This window comes from Manis javanica, chromosome 1, assembly GCF_040802235.1.
Source record: "Manis javanica isolate MJ-LG chromosome 1, MJ_LKY, whole genome shotgun sequence".
Taxonomy (NCBI): domain Eukaryota; kingdom Metazoa; phylum Chordata; class Mammalia; order Pholidota; family Manidae; genus Manis; species Manis javanica.
Genome location: NC_133156.1, coordinates 14537582 through 14559927, shown reverse-complemented (window position 1 = coordinate 14559927; position 22346 = coordinate 14537582). Strand labels below are relative to the sequence as shown.

General features: G+C 43.7%; 1 protein-coding gene and 1 pseudogene across 8 annotated transcripts in view; both read right to left on the bottom strand.

Annotated features, from left to right (window-relative positions):
- LOC108410357 (coilin pseudogene) overlaps positions 1-5395 on the bottom strand; it is a 74552-nt pseudogene extending 69157 nt beyond the window's left edge.
- MTUS2 (microtubule associated scaffold protein 2) overlaps positions 1-22346 on the bottom strand; it is a 501163-nt gene that overhangs the window by 459711 nt on the left and 19106 nt on the right. The window lies entirely within an intron of this gene.

Genomic DNA, 22346 nt, shown 5'->3' with positions numbered 1-22346 from the left:
CTCCAGCAAGGCGCAGAGGGCAGAGGTTCAACCAGCCCGAGCCGCTGGCTCTCGGAGGCCGACCAGATTCCCTGAAAGATCAATTACCCAATAAGAACATCATCTGTTACTCGTGGAACTAGCAAGGGAGACTGTCTGCCTGCCACCAATGAGGATTCCCAGGACCAAGCCAAGCTACCGCCACCCTGCAGAGAGCTATAATGGGCACAACACAAAACGTAAGATGCATGCATTGAATCACTGTTCACATCTCCCCCACCGCAATGACAATGTTGCAGAGATTAAGTGTGAGCAGGATGAGGATTCCCATACAAAGATAGGAGGTTTCTCTTAAAGCAGTGCAAGAATGACTTGTGTTGGTTCTCCCAGAATCCAGCACAGAACCGAGAGAGGAGGGGGCAGCCAGCAGTCTCCAACATCCAGTCAGAGCTACAGGGACATGCCTGGCACACACCCCATCCTATGCTGAAGTGGGGTGCCCAGTAATGTTTTCCTGGGAGGCAGACCACAGCTTGCTTTCTCCTATGGACTGAAGGCAAGATACCATCCACGACCCGATTTCCACACTCCCAAATGGGTTTCTCCAGGGGCTTCACATACAGCATCTGAAAATGTCAAGACCTGGATCCCTGTTCCGAATCGCTCCTCCCCCACTCAGTTCAAGTGATGGTACGTGAATCCTCAGGGGCTCCCTGCTCACGGCTCTTCAGGCACTATCCTTTCAGGAGGAAGAAAATCAAATTCCCTGATTCCTGCAAAAAGCCAGCGAACAGGTGACGACTAGGAATGCTAACTCATTTCTCTAAGAAACCAGTTGTCTGCTTGTTCTCACAGAAAAGAAAACAGATACCTGGAAAGACGAAACAACAGCATTTGCTTAAGGTAACAGGACCCTCAATAAAATCATGAAACACTCTTTTGATTACACCTCCAAAGAGAAGTTTTCCTTACAGATGGCAGAACTTCATAGCAAATAGCAACCAAACAAATTCCAAATCTACCTGGTCAAACACATCTACGACACTGTCTAAACGGACACAACTAAATGCAATTTAAATCCCTCCCTGAATCCTCTTCCTCCAAGGCTCAGGGTTTTGCAACAAAAGTAGGCAGAACGAAGCGTATTGATCAGCAAGACTGATTCTGCAATAAAACCCCACAACCTGTCTGTTACCAGGGGGTTTTCCCCGTTAGAAGAAAGGCTCGTGCCCCCCACTCACCCCGTCGGATCGGCAGGCTCTTCTCCTTGGATCCTGACGGTCTCATGGAAACATTTTTCTTGAAGCAACGTAACACATTTCCCATACTGTATCTTTTCTCTCTGTCTGATGTTTCTCTGTGAAACTGCTTAAATAAACACAGTCCCTCTTAAATCACATACAGGATGACTTATCCCATGCCTTTCAAAATATGAAAGTCAAGTTTTACCTCAGTAGTTAAGTTTAATAGTAGCTACTTGTACCCCCCATCACACTGATGCTGCTGACTCATAAAAGCTCTAATTACTATGGTTCAGAAAGCCGGCAGACGTCTACAGGCACAGGACCCACGGAAGCCAGCATATGCCGAACGAACTCCAAGTCTTTGAAAGCAAAGCATTACCCAGCAGGCCCGGCTTACAGATGAGTCCATAAACACATTTTTCCATAGAAATGACTATAGTAGAGGGGTGAGGTCCCCAAGCAGTCCCCAAAGTCCTTTTGTTCATTATGTCTTTGAAGCAGCCAGCCAGGCCAGACCAGCAACCCGTGACAATGCCACCGGCAGATGACAGTCCTCACGGGCCACACCCAACCCTTATGGGACCGACAGCCGAGTCAGGGCAATGCAGGGCAAAGGCCAACCCAGGTGCTAACCCCACTGGGCCATAGCTCCTCCCTCTGTAAATGGAGGCAGTGACACCTAATTCAGGGCACTGGTGTAAAGCGCAAATGTGATGATTGCACAGGGCTTCACTGTGTACCTGGGGTGATAAGGCCCCACAAGTGACACCTTAGAGAAGCACATGTATGAAAAAGAAATGAGGAATTAAAATAGTACATTACAAAACATCTAACAAGGCAGTAACAAGGAAAAAATGCACATTAATTTGATTGCCACATTATGTACAATAGCCAAAATATGGAGGCAACTTAAGTGCCCATAGATAGATGAATGGGTAGAGAAGCTGTGGTATGCATACACAATGGAATATCACTCAACCATCAAAAAGAATGATATCTTGCCATTCCTAACAACACGGGCAGAACTAGAGGGTATTGTGCTAGGTGAAATACGTCAGGCAGAGAAAGACAAATACCACATGATTTCACTTATATGTGGCATGTAAAATATGAAATCAAATGAAGCAAAAAACAAAATAGAAATAGACTCATAAATACTGAAACAGCCTGGTAATTGCCATAGGGGAAGGGATGGGGGGTGTGGGTGAACTGGGTGAGGGGGTTAAAGAGGCACAAATGTCTAATTAGGAAATGAGTAAGTCATGGGGATGAAAGAACAGCATAGGGAATATAGTCAGTAATACTGAAATCACTTTGTATGGTAACAGATGGTAACTACACATTGTGGTGAACATTTCATAATGTATCTAATAGTTAGATGACTATGTTCTATACCTGAAACTAAAATAATGTTATATGTCCACTATACTTCGATTTCTAAATATCACATATAATTAACTATTTTACCCCTTCCCCAAAAGGCAGCCTGATCCCTCATACTTGCTTCCTCCTGGTGTCAGTAAAGCCCCCTTACATCCTGGTCTCCCCAGGCTTCACCCCCTCCACCTCGTCCACCTGAGGGCAGCTTAGTTCAGGGAGTGAGCACTGCAGAGGGAATCAGAAGATCGGCCTTCAGCTCCAGCTTTCCCACCTCATCGGCGACCAGGCTCATCCTGTCTGAACGTGCCTTTCCTTTTCTAGCCCAATCTTACCCATTCTTCAAACTTTTGCAGAAAGCTGCCTCTCCCCTAACCTCTACCCCCCACACACATTCTGAATTAGGGGTTCCTGCCTCATGCTCTGATATCTCTTGTGCACTCCTCCGGAGAAATTAACATGGTCAGTATCTGCTCCCCTGACTAGAAGCTGAGTTTAGGGGGTGGGGAGGGAGGTGGGGAGCACCCAATCTTGGTCACGCTCTCCAGGGCACCAAGCCTTTCATGATGCAGGGGGAAAAGCTAAGAATGCCCTGCCTGTCCTAGCTGCCTGGGAGGGAGATGGATGAGGGGAGGGAGGGAGGAAGGTGGGAGACAGAACAGAGATACAAATTTAAATAATGACCTCCAAGAAAGTACTCAGTCAATATGTAAACATTAGGCTCAATGTTACTTTGCACAGCAGTCAGCAGAAAAGACAAATTTACACTTCAGTGTTCCTGCCTTCAGCCACAACCCTAGTCTAATTGACCTGATAGAAATGTAAAAAATGATGCAAGGTAGAAAAAGCTTTGGATCCCTGAATACTGTCACTCAAGAATTCCTCCTGTACAAAAAGCCCAACCTTAGGGAAGATATACACACCCTGACTCTCATAAACAAATGAGGATACAGCACACCTGTAACCAGCTTCTTTCTCCTTTCTTTGGTTAGGACGATCCCTCTATCACGCACCCAGAGCACCACAGAGCTGCCCTGCACAGTTCCCAGAGCAGCTGTGACCGCATCCTGGGCCTGCTAGTGGGATTAACACAGCAGGGGCCCCGGGTGGCTTTGTTGTCCACTGTGTCCTGAGTGTCTGACCCAGGACCTGGCGCATAGAAGGGGCTCAAGGGCGGAAGGGTGGATGATGACTTCTAACGCTAGAAATGCTAAAGTGAAACGCTAAGCTTAGACTCTGTGTAGAAGCAAATGTGAACTTAAGCAGGCATCTCCCCTCCCACTGACTGTTTATCTTCTCTCATTCCCTAAATAGTTTCTTACATTATGATCATCAAAGCTCCATTAACAGACTCTTTGCTTGCTGCTTCCACATTACTATACAAAACATATTTTCATTCCTTACGTATTTTAAAAAACATGAAAAGGGCATCTCTGTAGTTTGGCTTTCAAAAGTATTTTCTATTTCCCCCAGGCCCCAAAAGGCAGCCTGTTCCCTGGCACCTGATGCCTCCAGGTATTCGTGTAAAGCCCTCTTGCTTCCTGGGCACCCTGCTCCGCAGGTTTGAGGTCTCGAGCTTTTTTTTTTAAGAGCTAACGTTGCTCTTGTCTGGGGCACTACTCCATCTCTCATGTGTCATCTTCCCAAAACACTCATCTCTAATCTTTAATCCCTCCTGGAAGTCTGCAGACCGTATGACTTGAGTCTTACATATTTTTTAAAAGAATCATCAGTTAAAGGGTCAAATTTCTAAATTTACAAGGCTTGCCTTTGTCTTTCAGAGCTCTCATCTTCCCAAATTTTCTCAGCTGGTACAACCTCCCTGTAAGAAACCACCAATTCTGTACCCAGGGTGGCTCTCTGAAACAGTATTAACCACTATAAATTAAATTTAACTTTGTCTCAAGATACTGAACACCAAGGTCCTTCCCTCCCAGGTAAGACAGGCAAACAGGAAACCAGCCTCCTCGGGAAACACCAATACCCCTTAGAGTGTCAAAGGCTAATGTACTCAGCTTCTCAGACAATTTGATTTAGTGACTAAAAAATTATCCTGAAGCCAGAATGGCTAGATCACCGACCCTTCAGCCATGCCTATGAGTTGTGTGGCTCTGGGCAACCAACTTGACCAAAGTCTCAGTTTTCCCATCAACAAAATGGGCTTGATAACAGTATCTACCCAATAAGCTCACTGTGAGAACAGGTCCAGGTCCATCAGAGACCAGGAGCCCTGGCCACAGGGCCGAGCCAGCACTCAACAAATGACAGGCGTCTTTCTCCACAAGCACCTGCTTTGGTTGGGGCAGCGGGTTGGGGGGGGGCTTGTTTTTTGGTTTTTGGTATTTTAAGCTCCAGTCTCATCCTACCTGAATACAGACTGAAGTTCAGGATAGCTTTGCAACTTAACAAAACCAGCAAAAAGCAAAGGAAAATACTAAATAGTACTCTTTTGGGGGAAGGACTCTGTTCTATGACCAATGATAGTGGTCCTTTTATGAATCCTCCTCAGGCTATTTTCAGACTGGTTGGCTAACCAATACGGGCACAATTTGGCATTCTGTAAACAAATTTATGGGAGAGATTTCCCCAGCTGAGTGGCAGCATTCCAAAGCCAGGTGGCAGGTGCGCACGGCCGCCGCCATCAGCGCCGCCACGGTTGGTGCTGGCAGGGGGAAGAGCAGCCCAATTCCAGCTGATGGCTGTCACTCCTCCGGCTTCCTACCTGCTGCCTGCCCTTCCGGGGGCTCTATCTGCTCAGCCAGGCAGCGGGCCTTGCAGACGCCCTGTCCAGCCATCTATGAGCTGCAGCCACAGAATGTGCCAGACATGGCACACATGGCCCTTGGCGGGCTGACTTTGGACCCCACATATACTGCAGAAGACCTTCTGGACTTTGGTATGTATGTGGTCACCCATTTACTCAAACAACATATCATATGCCTGCTGTACGCAAACTGCCTCACCTTGCCAGGCAGCAATCGCCATGCTGGGGCACACAAAGAAATTTCACAGGTACTCATTTAAAGGGAATTAGGTTATATGGCCTTATTTTCTATTTGTGCTTTTTCCCCAAATTGTTCTGCATGAGAACATCTTTCCTCCTCACAACTGCCCTTGTTCTGTTTTTTAAACAAAAGCACATCACTCATGTTTCCTGAATCTTTCCATCGCTTTCAAATCTTCCAGTGAAAATAGGACAATTCCAAGTCTTGGCATATCAATAGAGACTGGAGTATCGGTCAGAATCTCACTGGGAAAACAGAACTCACTTTCGGAATATGCCACAGAGAGAATGGATGCAGGGGAACAAACTGGTCACACAAATAGAAGAGCTCATAGACCAACAGGGACCTGTGGGGCGAGACAGAGAGAAGCGATTCCCGGAAGTCACGACCAGCCCTGAGCTGAAGAAGCAAAAGGAGAGGGTGGTGTGAGTGCAGCCCCGGGACCAGAGGCCCGGAGAAAGCCAGAACCGCTGCGAGCCCACCCGGTGGGACTGGAAGTACTGGGGCACTCTGCTGCCGGGGGGGTCACCGAGGTCTGGGGTGGTGTTGGGGGAAGACTGGGAGAGGGACAGAGGCAGAGGGCAGAGGGCAGAGGGCAGGTGGGAGATGAACTCTCGGCTCTTCCCACTCACCAACCAACGCTGAGGGTCTATCAGACAACCTGGTAATTGTATTTCATTGGCTAGACTGAGAAGGTGTGACTAGCTTTATTTTAAAATATCAATATTTATAATAACCTAGGGATTATTTTGCAATGTTGCAAATTTATGAAACTTCTCTACGTTAACTTTAAAAAATGTGAGGTGAGGGTATATATGATTTTCCAAAATTCTTTTAGGAGATACCTGAGCAAAAAGTTGAAAGACCTCTGTGGTGGAGCACGTAAAGGTAAGCCTTCCCCCTCAGTGGCCGCACAGACCGACTACGGAGGCAGCGGGGAGAGAGGGGGGCCTGACCGGCAGTCACCCAGCTGCCCTCTGTGTGCTTCATGTCCACACAACCCTTACACACACCCGGGAGGCAGGTGGTGTTATCTCCGTGTCACAGACACAGACGTGGACACAGGGTCTCAGAGGTTCAGTAAGGGGCCTGATGTGCAGTTTGTAAACAACAGAACAAAGATTCAGAACCACACTTGTGGTGCCCAATATCACTGGTCATCAGGACAATGCAGATTGTCCTGGACAGGGCAATGCAAACCACAAGGGGACATCACTTTACACCTGTCAGAATGGCTGTCATCAAAAAGACAGGAGACAAAAAAAAAGAAAAAAAAAAAGACAGAAGACAAAGGTTGTTTGCAAGGATGTGGAGAAAGGGAAGCCTGTGCACTGCTGGTGGGAACGGAAATCAGTGCAGCCCCTATGGACACAGTATGGGAGGTCCTCACAGAATGAACTACCGTATGATCCCTCAACATCCCTCAACATGTTCACACACTTATTTATAAATAGTATATACATGTATTCTGACCAGTAACTAATATAACAAGACCAACTATCCAGTTAGTACAAGACCCATTGTTACCATCACAGCTATAAACCCACATTTCAAATAATCTTCCTGGTGGTTTTGAATTTTTGACTAACAGGATTACGTTATCATTGCTTTTTACTTGTGTAAGGAACCCGTACAGTGAGTAGCAGAAACAATATTAGTTCTGCCATTTTCTTGATGTTCATTTGCATTTTTGCTTGTTAGTACAATAATCAATTTGTTTTTGAAGGCCACTTATCTATTTTGTGAAGGTCAATTTAGTTAAAACTGGATAATGTGATTTGTAAATGTACTTAACCCTGCAAACATACACTGCAAAAGGGCCAGGTGTGTGAAGGTGTCCCTCTTTACCCTGCAGACGTGACCCCCCACTGCTCCCTAGAAACACCTCAGTTCAGAACGTGACAAATGAACAAGTGAAGCTGTCTGTGTCCATCCTTACAGCAAAATATAAAAGAACGTATGTTCTGTCTTCTCCCCCACCCAAAAAGGAAATTTTTGACCCTCCCCATGGTACCCCTTGTGGAAAGTGGGTCTTAGGGAACAGTCCCTGTGCATCCTACGAGAAAATAAAGAACAAGCTGCCTGCATGATCAAGTGCATTTTTTAAATAGTTTAACCACACATAATTAGTAGAAGAAAATACTTCATATTGGATTTTTTCACTCCTTTAAAATTACACTTCACACACACACACACACACTTTAAACTTTTCCCTCCTTTTTCCACTTTTCAAGCTTAAAATCGTTTCCAACCAAATCCAAATGAAGTAGTTGACTCAACAAAACAGCTAATGAAGGTACTAATTACAGCACAATATCAGGCCTGTTTCAGAGCATCTGATGGTGACTGTCCGTAGGTACCTAGCCGGGAAATTTTCTCCAAAGAATTTAGAAATCCATGAAAATTTATGCTGCTCAGAAACAAGCATGTGTGTGCTTTTTTAATTATTTAGAAGACTGTTAGCTTCCCTCTTCATAAGCCATTGGGGACAAACCTCCCCACTACTGTCCCCAAACCACAGATGAATTTAAGGAGGGTCTCCTGCATGCAGCACTCTAGGTGCTGGGAATACAGCAGAGAGCGAGACGTCCTGCCGGAGCTCACACTGCAGTCAGGGAGACAGTGAAGTGAGTGTGTGATGGAGTGACAACGCCCTGAAGAAAGGAAGTCGGAACGAAGAGGGCAGAGACCGCAGAGGCGCCACAGGTGGCGAGGGCTGCCAGGAAATACACAGGGAAGCGGGACAGGAGCAAGCCCTATGTCCTCCGTGGGGACGAATCCTGCAAGCAGAGGGAACGGGAAGACAGCGGATGCACTCAAAGAGCAGCAGAGAGGCCAGGCGTTGCACACTAGGAAGAACCTACTGGTGGGTGTGATGGGACACGTGGAGAGCTTGGGCAGCAGGGGTGTTACCAGAATCAAGTTCCAAAAGCTCATTCTGGCTGCTGCATGGAGAACACATCTGGGGGAGCAGGAGAGGCAGCAACGCCCCCCCAGAGTGTTGCCTCCTCCAGGAAGCACTTCCCAAGACCCAGGGGTGGGCCTTCCCAGGGGCTCCTATCCCTCGGTGTCACACAGGCTGGGATGAGAGCTGACACTTCGGGGCTCCTCGCCTGCAAAAGTGATTTCTAAAATAAACATACATTTTCTACCAAATTCTTTTTTGTAGTATTGTACACTTTTAAAGAAGGGTCCCCGGAATTGTATATGCTTCAGGCCCTTGAGCAGAGCCCTCTCCCCTGTACCTTGACTGCTGTTTCACTTGTCAGCATTTCCTCCTAGACTCTAGTTCCTAGAGGACAAGGACCATACTGTATTTACCTTTGCATGCATGACATCTACAAAGTACCCAATATGTAACTCAATAAAACTTTTCAGTATTACTTTATACACACACACATACATGTGTGTAATAATGTCTGACTTCCTTTCCTTATAGATCAAGCACCTCCAAGACTTCAGGTACCCTTGGTCATTTAAGATGCATCCCGTCAATGTCAGTAACCAAATGCAATGTGATTCCCTGACGGCATTTAGAAATACAATTTAGAATCTTTCAGACTCACCAGCCCTGCATGCAAATTGTGCAAATATAATGGGTTTCTTATTTCCCACAGGTCCACTCCAGATACAGCTTGCCACTTTTCTTTACTTCTTATGCCAACATAAGTACTGCAGGAACAGGAATGGAACTTACTGCTGAGACACAGGGAAAAAGCACAGCACAGACACAACCCCCCCGAGGAACCACACAGCTCTCATAGAACACACAAGCTCCGGGCAAGAATAAGCTCTCATCCTTCTCAGAATATATTTTAACTTGCAAATAAATGATCATCTGCATTTAATAGCAATATTCCTCTCCTTTTGGCAACTGAGAGATACACTCAGCTGCACACAAAAAGGGGAAATTTTCATCCAGAAATACATGAAACCAAGATAAACAGGCAACTGAATATTCTGAATACAAAAATCAAGGTGAATATTCCCTACCCAATAGTCTCACATGAATAGAAAACAAGTGCTTGTAATAAGGACAGGTTTGATTAATGAAATTTTGCACCCAACATGAGGTTTTAATTTTAACGGATCTGTCTGAGTTTTTGCTGCAAAATCAATCAACTGTCTAAAGACCTCCCTCCGGGAAGGTTTAAAGACATCCTTAAGAAACACTGAGCAAGAATGAAAGTTCTCTGTAGCAAAATTAAACTTCATTTTTATAACTCTCTTCTCCCCTCCACTGCTTAACACTTTAATGTTAAGCACACCCTCTGAGCAGTTTCTGTTTTTAATAATGCTCTTCTAAGAACAGCTGATCAAAACCCAGTGCTGTTGGGAATTCTACATAATATTGCTAAGCTCCAGGTTGAATCTGGGGAGAGGGTCCCCAGAGAGACTGACAGGAATGCCTAGCCCTGAGGGGTTGGCTCTGGCCAATTAGCAAAGCGTGACCTCTCTACTTGAGCTTGCTGCCAAGACCCGGACATAGCAAGACACAAACACACCTTTCCTGTTGTACTCGGACCCTGAGGAAACCAGACTGGCTGTACTCTACCTGCATCCTAAACTGGGATGGAGTCCTGTCCACAGGGGAGCAGAAGGGTCTGGAGTTTGCAGACAAGTTAAAGCGTTTCAGCACACCCCTTCTTGTCCGGATAGGGACTGTCAGAACCTTCACTCAGGTCTTAAGCCAGTGAACAGGGTACTATGCATGCGCTCTAGCCAAAAATCCTTTGCCTGGCAGGCACTCATCCAATGGGCCCCTGCTGGACAAAATGGGGATACTCTCCTGTTCTTATTGCCTGTTTCAATGACCATAAAAAGATGGAATTCTCCCCAGTTAATATTTTGAAACTCTGAGGTTTCTATCGTAGAGCCGTCGCGGTGCTCTCCTTATCTCTACCCTCTCCCCACCCTGGGACTCACATTCCGGCTGCAATGTGCCACTGGATGTCCCCTGGAAGCCCTGCAGATAAACCACGACTGCACGTTGTTCCCCAACTTTAGAGGAACGCGGGGAGGAAAGACTCACTGTAACTCAGATAGTTGGAGATTTCCGAGGTAGAAAAAACTTAGGAAGGGTTTCACAAAGGGCACAGAACTTGAGCTGGGTCTTTAAAAAGTAAAAAATTCAAAGGTAGAGAAGAGAAAGAAAATGACGTTCTTCGACAGAAGAACATGGTGAGCAAAAACAGAGAGAGGCAGCACAAAGCATGTAAAGAGAATCAGGAGGGACTCTGGGTGGGGGAAAGGATTCACACAGGAAAACAGGGAGAGAAATTGGAAGAGACTTTTCCAACAGAACTACCGCACACGGTGCCCATGAGGCAGGGCGGGGGCCTTTCTGGGCCCGCTCTCTCCCTCGCGGTCTGTGCCCCTGGCCCACGGCGGTGCTCTGTTCAGCTGCGCTTCTCTTCCCTCTGGGGACTCTGTTATGTCTCCTTGCTTTCTGACGACAGGTTCGTGTTGAGTTTGCTTTTTGGTACAACTGTTTGCTTGCACCTTACTTCTCTGTGGCTCTGAGCCAGGTGGGCTTCTGTGAGCTGTTGCTGTGCTTATGCCTGTTCAACTTTCCAAACAAGCTGGTATCAGAGTCAGTGACTTTCTAGCTTCTCCCTTTTGGAGCCAGGTGATATTTTTACTGACCTAACGCTCTCTCTGAATCTTTGAAATGACTTTCATAAACTCTGGCAATACATTTTCCATTTAGCTGACTGTGAGAGCACGAAAGGAGTACTTGGAAAACAAAATGTCATTATCACCAGGAATATATGCATTTAAGCATTCATCCAACAAATGCATATTAACTATGCACCGTGTACTGTGTTATAGGGTCTGTGCTGAACACTGAAACACACCGGTAATGTTCTCTAAAATATGCTCAGAAATAATCAAATATAACAATATGTCTTATGAATTAATTAATAAAAACATGCTTGTTAAGGCCCAAATGACACAGTAGGCCAAATGAACTTAATAGATATATATGGAATATTCCATCCAAACACAACACAATATATAATCCTCTCAACTGCACATGGAACATTCTCCAGGAGAGATCACATGTGAAGCTATAAAACAAGTCTCAATAAATTCAAGAAACTGAAATATCTTTTCCAACCACAAATGTAAGAACCTAGAAATCAATTACAAGGAGAAAAATGGAAAAACTATGAATACATGGAGATTAAGCAACATGTTCCTGAATGAATGGGTCTTAGGAAAAAAATCAAAGGAGAAATCAAAAAATACCTCCAGGCAAATGAAAACAGCAATATGACATACCAAACTTTATGAGATGCAGCAAAAGCTGTTCTAAAAGGGAAGTTTATAGTGACACAGACCTACTTCAAGAAACAAAAGAAATCTCAAATATACATTTTAACTTTACATCTAAAGGAGATAGAAAAAGAAGAAAAAACAAAGCCCAAGGTTAGTAGAAGAGAGTGAATATTAAAAGTCAACATGGAAATAAAAGAAAGGGGCTCTAAAAAGACAATAGAAAATATCAATGAAACTAAGAGCTGGTTCTTCAAAAACCTAAATGAAGTCCACAAATGTTTAGCTAGACTCACCAAGAAAAAAAAAAGAGAAGGGGCTCAGATAAATAAAATCAGACATTCAAGAGAAGTTACAACTGATACCACAAGAATACAAAGGACCACCAGAGACTACTAAAAGCAATTATGTAGCAACAGAAGAAATGGGTAATTCCTAGAAACACAATCTTCCAAGACTGAATCATGAAGAACTAAGTCTGAGTAAACCAATTACTAGTAAGAACCCTGAATCACTAGTCAAAAAACCTCCCAAAAAATTAAAGTCATGACTGTATGGCTTCCAAAAAATTGAAGAGGAGAGTATTATTCCAAATGCATTTACAAAGTCAACATTATCCTGATATGAAAACCAGACAAGGACACCACAAAAAAGAAAATTACAGTGCCAAATCCCTGATGAACACATATGCAAAAATACTCCACAAAATATTAGCAGACCAACTTCAACAATACATTAAAAGGACGACACACCATCATCAAACGGGATTTACTCCAGGGATGCGAAGATGGTCAATATCCACAAATCAATCAATGTGACACACAACATTGACAAATTGAAGGATAAAAATCATATGATCATCTCAATAGATGCAGAAAAGCACCTGACAGAATTCAACATCCATTTATGAAAAAACTCTCAACAAAGTGGGTATGGAGGGAATATACCTCAAAATAAAGGTCACATATATGGCAAACCTACAGCTAATATCATATTCAATGGTGAAAAGTTAAAAATGTTTCCTCTAAGATCAGGAACAGTACAAGGATACCCATTCTCACCACTTTCATTCAACATATTATTGGAAATCTTAGCTACAGCAATCAGACAAAAAAATAAATAAAAGGATAAAAGCAATATGAATTGGAAAGGAAGAACTAAATCACTCTTTGCAGATGACATGACACTATATATAAAAAATCCTAAAGACTTCACCAAAAAACTATTAAAATAAATGAACTCAGAAAAGTTGCAGGACACAAAGTCAATACACAATAATCTATTGTATTTCTATATAACATACACTGATATACACTATATCAGAAAGAGAAATCAAGAAAACAATCCCATTTACAATCACATCAAATAGAATAAAATACCAGGGAATAAATTTAACCAAGGAGGTGGAAAACCTGTATACTGAATGTATAAGACATTGATGAAAGAAACTGAAGAAGTCACAAATAAAAATATACTGTGTTCATGGATTAGAATAATATAGTAAAATGTCCACATTACCAAAAACAATCCACAGATTCAATGCAATGCCTTTCAAAATACAATGGCATTTTTCACAGAACTAGAATAATTCTAAAATTTGTATGAAACCACAAAAGGCCCTGAAAAACCAAAGCAATCATGAAAAAGAAGAACAAACCCAGAAGCAGCATGTTCCTTTGTTCCAAACTATACTACACAGCTATAGTAATCAAAACAGTATGGCACTGGCCTAAAACAGATACATAGGTCAATGGAATGGAATAGAGCACCCAGAAAATAAACCTATGTATGTATGGTCAATTAATAGTCAACAAAGGAAGTAAGAATATACAACAGAGAAAGGACAGTCTCTTCAATAAATGGTGTTTATTGGAAAACTGAACAGTTACATGTGGAAGAATGAAAGTGGTTCCCTATCTTACCCCATATACAAAAATAAATTCAAAATGGATTAAAATTTGAATGTAAGACCATAAAACTCCTAGAAGAAAACATAGGCAGTAAGATCCTCAACATCAGTTTTAGTGATTTTTTTTTTGATCTGACTCTTAAGGCAAGGTAAACAAAAGCAAAACTAAACAATGGGGCTACATAAAACTAAAAAGCTTCTGTACAGTGAAAAAAAAAAACACCAAGAAAAGGAAAGGGCACCCTACTGAACGGGAAAAGATTTGCAAATCATATATCCAATAAGGGATTCATAATGAAAATATATAAAGAACTCATACAACTAATAACAAAAACAAACAATCCACTTAAAAAGTGGGCAGAGGACCTGAATAGACAGTTTTCTAACGAAGACATACAGATGACCAACAGGCACACAGAAAGATGCTCAACATAACTAATCATCACAGACAAACCAATCAAAACCACAATGAGATATCACCTTACATCTGTCAGAATGGCAATTTCCAAAAAGACAAGAAAAAGCAAATGTTGGCAAGGATGTTCAGAAAAGGGAACACTTGTGCATTACTGCTGGGAATGTAAATTGGTGCAGTCACTATGGAAAAGAGTAAGGAGGTTCCTCAAATAATTAAAAATAGAACTACGATATGATCTAGCAACAGATACTGGGTACCTAACCAAAGAAGAGGAAAATACTAATCAAAAAGCTATATGCACTTCCATGTTCACTGCAGCATTATTTATAATAGCCAAGATATGGAAACAACCTAAGTGTCAATGGATGAATAGAAAAAGATGGTGTGGTATATACATATGTATGAATTGGAATACTATTTAGCCATTAAAAATGTTATCTTGCCATCTGCAATAACATAAATGGATCTTGAAGGCATTACGTTAAGTGAAGTAAGTCACACAAAGACAAATACTGTATGATTTCACTTATATGTGGAATCCTTAAAACAAAACCCAGACTCATAGATACAAATAATAGATTGGTGGTCTGTCAAAGGAGAGGAGGGTTGAGGGGAGAGCAAAGTGGGTGAAGGGAATCAAGCAGTACAAACTTCCAGTTACAAAATGAAAAGTGTTGGGGATTAAGGTACAGCATGGGGAATATAATCAACAATATTGTATGAATTTTTCAGGGCAACAGATGGTAAGTAGACTTATTGTGGCGATTTCACAATGTATACAAATGCCAAATCACTATGTTGTACACCATCACATATGTTCTACGCTATGTTACACAATATTAGTTGAAACTAATATAATACTGCATGTCAATTATACCTCAATTTCTAAAATCAAGTCTGTTATTTAAAAACAAAACAGTGAAAGCCAAAATAAAGTAAGAGAGGTCAACCATGAAAAATCACTGCCAATCAACCTAACTCCCATGTAGTTCTTCAACCCCATTTTGTCCAAAATAATCTTTTTGAATATCTTCATGGGAACATTTGATTTTGGAGCTTGTAAAATCTTCTGGTGAATGTGAGCATTGCAGGTTATTCATCCAGATCAGAATTTCTCAATCGCGGCACAATCAACATTCTGGGTCAGAGAGTCTTTGTGGGGGACCATCCTGAGCATTATAGAATACCAGCACCCTGGACTCTACCCAGGAGATGCCAAAAGGACCTCCCAAGTTATGACAACCAAAAAGGTCTCTGGACACTTCCGAATGTCTACTAGGAAAGACAGCAAATTCACCCCCACTGAGATCTAGATAATCCAGCCCAAAAATACTCTTCATCAATAAAGAGAGACTGGGAATGGAAGGGCTAAAATATGGTAAAATTGTAACAGGAAAGCTGGAAGACTTCTAATTTTCTTTTAAATTCAACAATCACATCCCCATTATTGAAAATATTTCCAAAATACTAGTCTCATGTCCTGCCAGACTAGATACCATAAACTGAGTATAACTTCTTTCGACTCTTACAGTACTTATAGTAACTAAAATTATTTTTCAGTATAGCAACTGTCATACAATACTACAGATACAAAACACCAGTATCACACCAGCGCTAACTGGCCCCCAAACACACCCACTGAGTGGCTTGGGGAGGATGGAGCAGAGGAGGCCTGTGGACACGGACACCACCTCCGTGCTTCCCCAGGATCTTCCTTTAAACCACGGTTTACATAGTGGCCTATCCCATTAGACTGTAAATTCTTAGAAGACAAAAACCAAATCTTTTTTACTTTTTATGTTCTTAGCATCTAGCATAGTAAATATCACAAAGCAGACGTTCGGTAAATGCTTACCTACCTGAACTACAAAATGAGTATGTAGCAGGAAATGTGGATAAAACATGGAGGGTGTGAAGGGCCCTTTATTTCTGGTAAGGAATCTGGGGGCTATCCTGTAGGGAAATACAGGGATAGTCAGATAACACGAGCGCCAAGCCTGGTAAAGGCAGAGCCTCCTCTTTCCTGCTCTCCTCCCGAGGCCGAGCTCTGCAGACAGTGGATGCCTGGATGCTGGAGCTAGATGAGACCCAGCAGGGATCAGAAAACAGAATCCCAATGCGCCATCCGTCTTCAGGGCTGCTGCCTGGTTTTCCCAGACAGTGTGGATGGAGGAATCAGGCCATGCAGGGAAGGAAACCAGGCATGCCTACCCGCCCCTTCTCGATTCCCTATCATTTGCCATAGCAATGACGAAGCCGAAAACACAGCGCAAATAATAAACGAGGAGAGTGACAACATCTGAAGAAGTCTTCAGAGTCATCTTTAATGTCTTCTAGAATCTCGCCTAGGCCTGGCGCCCACAGAGGTCCTCTCCTGACCCCTTCACGGCAGCGGATCACTCGCCTCTCCTCTCGGACCACCCCCTCCTATGGCCCTGCGTCCCTTCCCTCAGGAAGGCAACACCACAGACCCCACCCTCATTCCCATTTCTCCTTGGCACTAGAGCCAATAAGGAAAACCAAAACACCACCAAAAGATTCAAGTGGCATTGGCTTTACTTACAGAAATTCTAAACTGTTCATGCCTATTTCAACAGATTCCCGCCTTACAAAGAAAGTTGCCTTAGGTGATTTTCAGGCAGGCTTCTCTCCCATCCTAAATGAAGTCCAGTGCAGTGATTCGGCCAGGATCCAAGAAGGCCATGAACTCTCCCACAAATGCCCATCTTAAATGAAGGGAACCCAAAGGAACCCAGCCCTTCATGCTTTGCTCAATGTTTTCATTCCAGCAAACATTTATTGAGCCCCACTATGCATACGGCATTTTCTCGAATAACGTTGAGAGTTGAGAGTGAATGAGACATGGATCACACCACTGACGAAGCCCGGTGTGCAGTAAGGGATCGGCATGAGTTTGTAAATAATTCTAGTAGACGGGAGAAGGAAGCAGTGCCCACAAGGTACCGATGAAGTGCTCCAGAGCCAGAGCTTCCAGGATTCCACCGTTAGTGTGTCTGCATTTCAAGAAGACGATGAATCCTAATACTCTTCTCCTATTAAAATTCATTGGTTTTGTTAAGCGTGCATTTTCTTAATAAATGAAAGACTGCTTTGTTTTCTGAATGCATAACTGCTTCTGCATAAAGCAGAAGAAAACATATGAGTTCTTCTGACCAGCCCTCTATTAAAAAAACACTGTAAATAGCATATTATTTGCACATTTATAATAGTCTGAGAAGATTAACCTGCCCAGATAATTTAATTTCTTCTAAAGAGTAAAAAAGGAAACAACTGAAATATTTAGAGGACACATACAGTGTCTGACTTGATGGACACTCACAAGTGTATCTGTTCACTCCGGTTGATTTTAAAACACCTGAATTAACTGAAATGTATCTTAGAATTTACAATTAGCCAAGTGTTTCCAACCTAATTCTTTCCTGCATTTTAGTTATTACAGAGAATCATTATTCCTCTAAATTAAACTCGGAAGAGAAAGCTGCCCTGGATTAGCAGACCTCAAACACTTAGTTTAGATGTCCCCATGGTCTCTCACGTGTCTTCTACATTTAAGAATGTTGGTCCATTAACAAACTAGTTCAGATCAGCACAGTTACGTAAGGGCCTAAACATGCCCCTCGGTGCCAAGTCATAACTCCAGCAACTCCACTGCCATATAGAACTTCCTTTAAAAAAAAATGCATATGTGTTCTTCAAAAAGAAATGTCAACTTCTTAAAGGAGACTTTTAAAAATGGCCTTATTTTGGAAGGGAAAAGCAGTATTTCCTTTGTGCCAGGTGCTCTGACAGTAGTGGGTGCTCTCCTCGTCTCATGGGATCCTTAGAACTATAGGTGTTAGCCCATTTTAAGGGAAGGAAACTGTAAGGCAAGCCAGGTCACACACTGCAATAGACCAGAGCCCAGATATGAGCTGAGTGTCACCGAATCCCACACCATTCTTCATCAGGGCTTATGGATGACCCATCTGGTCCTTAGTGACAGAGATAACAAGCTGTCTTTATAAAAGGGCATAAAGAAGAATCCAATTTCTCAGGGACCCTGCTGCAAGGCCAGTGCTTCCACTAAGTTATAGGGCATGAATATAAGATTGTTTTCTCTCCAGTTTCTTAAATGAAATGTTAAGTCTTGCCTTGATCTCTCAATATGTCTCTGCTGCAGAAAGAATAAGAGAAGGACTATGTGAATCTTCCTGTTTTCCTCCAACTGAGATGAAGGGAAAAAAAATTCTCCTTTCCAGAGCCACAAGCTTCTAAGTGTCTCGTTCGTTCTATAAACATTCGCTGAGCGTCCAACATGCATCAGGCATTCAGTGGCTGAAAACAGCAGCAAATCTCCAGACAAATGCCACCCTTCATGGAACTTACGTTCTGGTGACAAGCTGGACTTAGAGCAGAGAGAGCAGAAAATGCTGCAGACCCCTGCCTTCTACCTCACATGCCAAGGTAGATCCCCAATCCATATGGCCAACAACTACTTCTGAAAAGGCCATTCAGCCATCCTGGCATCAGACGGGAGTAGCCCCATCTCAGCTGCTGAACAGTGAACACAGAAACACACACACACAGCATTTTTTTAAAAATCAAGATCCTAAGTACAATGAATCATAACTATAAAACTATGATGAAAAACTAAATACAAAATCTTTTTCAGGCAAAAGCAAATCTTAAAGCCATTTTTAAAAAGCCATTTAATTCATTCTCCTGTCATCAGGCAGAACAAAACTAAACCTTCGAAAGAAGAACTAGAAATGGATCTCCAGCTGATCTCTCTACACAAAGTCGCAAGCTTCTGCCCCAGGAAGTCACTTCCAAACAGCTGACGTCACCTCAGGTCCTCAGTGTTTCCAAAAGGAGGCGGGAGTTCGGGGGAAACAATCCACACTGTATTAAAAATGTGCACGTCGAAGCAATAACTCATAAAACACTTGAAACAACCCACTCATTTTTAATTCCTCGGTAATTTCTGCGATAATTTTAAACACAATGAACTCATTTGACATAATATGAGTATCACAGGAACTTCCACGAGTCCCGTTGTAATTCATCATTAACTGGCCGCCTGTTCAAATAGTGCAGTTCCCTGCTACCTGCTTCTAATAGGAGGAGTGAAACCATTTCGTTTGCCTACTGGCGAGCGTACCCATGTAATTACCAAGGGGGACACGGTGCCCGTGTGATGCAGGCTCCTGTGTGTGTGCCCCAACAACCTAGTTTAATAAAATCTCGCCTCACATCCAACAAAACACAGGCTTAATTCCTAGCTAGAGAGGCTAGATAACAGTATGTATCCAACAGTATGAGGACAGTGCACGGAAAACTGCACAATCTTACGCGCCATTTAAAAACATACAACAAAGCTTATGTGGCTTCTGTCATCTTAACGGAATTGCCTCTGTGACATTCATTTCCTCTCCCTCCCTCAGCCCCCAACAACTGAAATTTCCTAAAATTCTGGGCTCTGGATCTATGGATTTAAATATTAAAATGTGTTTGGCCCCTTCTTCTGTTTTCCGTCTAAGGAAAAGGTGGCTTTGGGAGAAGATTAACCTCACCTTCCTTGAAACAATGGACTCTGAGACCCTGGTGCTTCTAATCAATTCCTGAGGATAATTTTAAAGCAGAAAATAAGGTACACACACTGCTGAGCATCTTCACACATTCAGAATCTGAGGCTATTTCGGTCTTATTTGACATTTAGGTATTTCAGAATCACAGGACCTTCTTTGGTGGAAGAAGACGTGGTCTTTAAAAATCTCTCAAGTCTCTGGGAAACAAATTGTGACCAACAGTTGCCTCACATCTCATTATGCGGTGCAAATTTATTTCTGGGATTCCTCTGGCCTTGTTCAGTTGGTGCCCTCTAATGACAGAATTATCTACTCAGTTTTAAAGCAGTCCTGTCTATGAAGCTATCAAGTGTCATAGTCGCCGGGATGAGACAGGCTAGTTGGAAATACACAGAATTTGAGAAATGAGAAAGACTTTAGGTTTGGACTGAGTCCAGTGTCCAAGGAGACAGTGAAGCCTAGTGGTCAGGGGCATGGCTGGTTACAAGCCCCCATGCCACCCTGCACCCTCCCCGTGTGAGAGCCATAAAATGAGGGGGAGGGCAGTACCTACCTCAAAGGCGTTCCGGAAGCAAAGGAGCTTATCCCTGCCCAGCACTCACTATATGGTAGATAGTGTCGGCATTCAAACACCACAGAGTCATTCCTTTCTGGTAAGTACATGACACTGTGACTTCACAACCTCCATCATACGGTAAGCCACTAACTCCCCTTTTTACAAGGCTACTCTACATCTAAATCTCTCTTGCTGCAGGGTACATACGTCTTTACGTAACTAACCTAAAGGGTCTCATTAAAAATACTCAAGACAATTATTTGGATCATACAGGAATAAAAAACTTGAATTTAAAAATGATGAAGATTAATGACAATGAGAATGCTAGATCATTAAATATATCACTGTTTCATTTTACCATTCATTAAGCTAGTGTTTTTACAAATATTTCTTGGGCATTTTCTAACAGCAAATAGCATTCTCCCTACTTCTAGGTAAGGAAAAATGGACCACAAAATTACTTAAATCAGTATCATATTAGATGCCAAATACAGACCCAAAATGTCACAGATTCTCACTCTTCCCTTGGTTTTCCAAACGCAAAGAGAAAAAACTCTGACATAATATCCACAAAATGAAACAGGCAGCTAACCAGTTATCCAGGGATGAAAATGATTCATGTAAGCCTCCTTCATCCTCTCTCCCCTCTTCCTTCTGGCCCCTCCGCCCTTTAAAAAGAAAATCCACATCATTTCTTTCTTCAAAACATAGATCACGTATGTATGGCAATGGCTGGGGAGAAAGGCTTCAGATGTAAATAGCACCAGGGTCTTTTCCCCTAAGTCACTCTGAGTATCAGACCCCCTACCCCACCCCCAACATACACACACAGGGAAGAAATACAGGCTGTGAGCAGGGTTGTGGGAAATAAACATCAACATTCCCTGGAATTTAAACTACTCTCTTCTCTAAGGCCTATTTATTGTTAACCTTAAAATGGGGCAGTGTCCTTCAGGAATTAAGGGATGGATAAAGGAAACAATAAGAAAACCAGTTTACGTTCCACAGGGGAGTCCCTTGAATTTTCCTCAGATCCATTCTGTTGTCAGCACTCAAGGAAGCGAAAGCATATATTCTGTGTCTATGGCCTTACATCTCCCATTTCCTCCCTTCATATGTCACCATCCACCACCGTAACCCAGCTGCCACCACCATCTTGACCACCCCTACTGCCACCACCACCTCTACCCAGAACCCCAGCGCCAAGACCACCACCACCTGTACCCAGGACCCCAGCTACATGATCCACCACCACCTCCACCCGGGACCCCAGCTACGTGACCACCACCTGCACCCAGGACCCCAGCTACGTGACCACCACCACCTCCACCCAGGACCCCAGCTACATGACCACCACCACCTCCACCCAGGACCCCAGCTACATGGCCCACCACCACCTCCACCCAGGACCCCAGCTACGTGACCTCCACCCAGGACCCCAGTTACATGACCACCACCTCCACCCAGGACCCCAGCTACAAGACCACCACCACCTCCACCCAGGACCCCAGCTACATGACCACCACCTCCACCCAGGACCCCAGCTACGTGACCACCACCACCTCCACCCAGGACCCCAGCTACATGACCACCACCACCTCCACCCAGGACCCCAGCTACGTGACCACCACCACCTCCACCCAGGACCCCAGCTACATGACCACCACCTCCACCCAGGATCCCAGCTACGTGACCACCACCACCTCCACCCAGGACCCCAGCTACGTGACCACCGCCTCCACCCAGGACCCCAGCTACATGACCACCACCTCCACCCAGGACCCCAGCTACGTGACCACCACCTTCACCCAGGACTCCAGCTACGTGACCACCACCACCTACACCCAGGACCCCAGCTACATGACCACCACCTCCACCCAGAACCCCAGCTACGTGACCATGACCACCTCCACCCAGGACCCCAGCTACATGACCACCACCTCCACCCAGGACCCCAGCTACAAGACCACCACCACCTCCACGCAGGACCC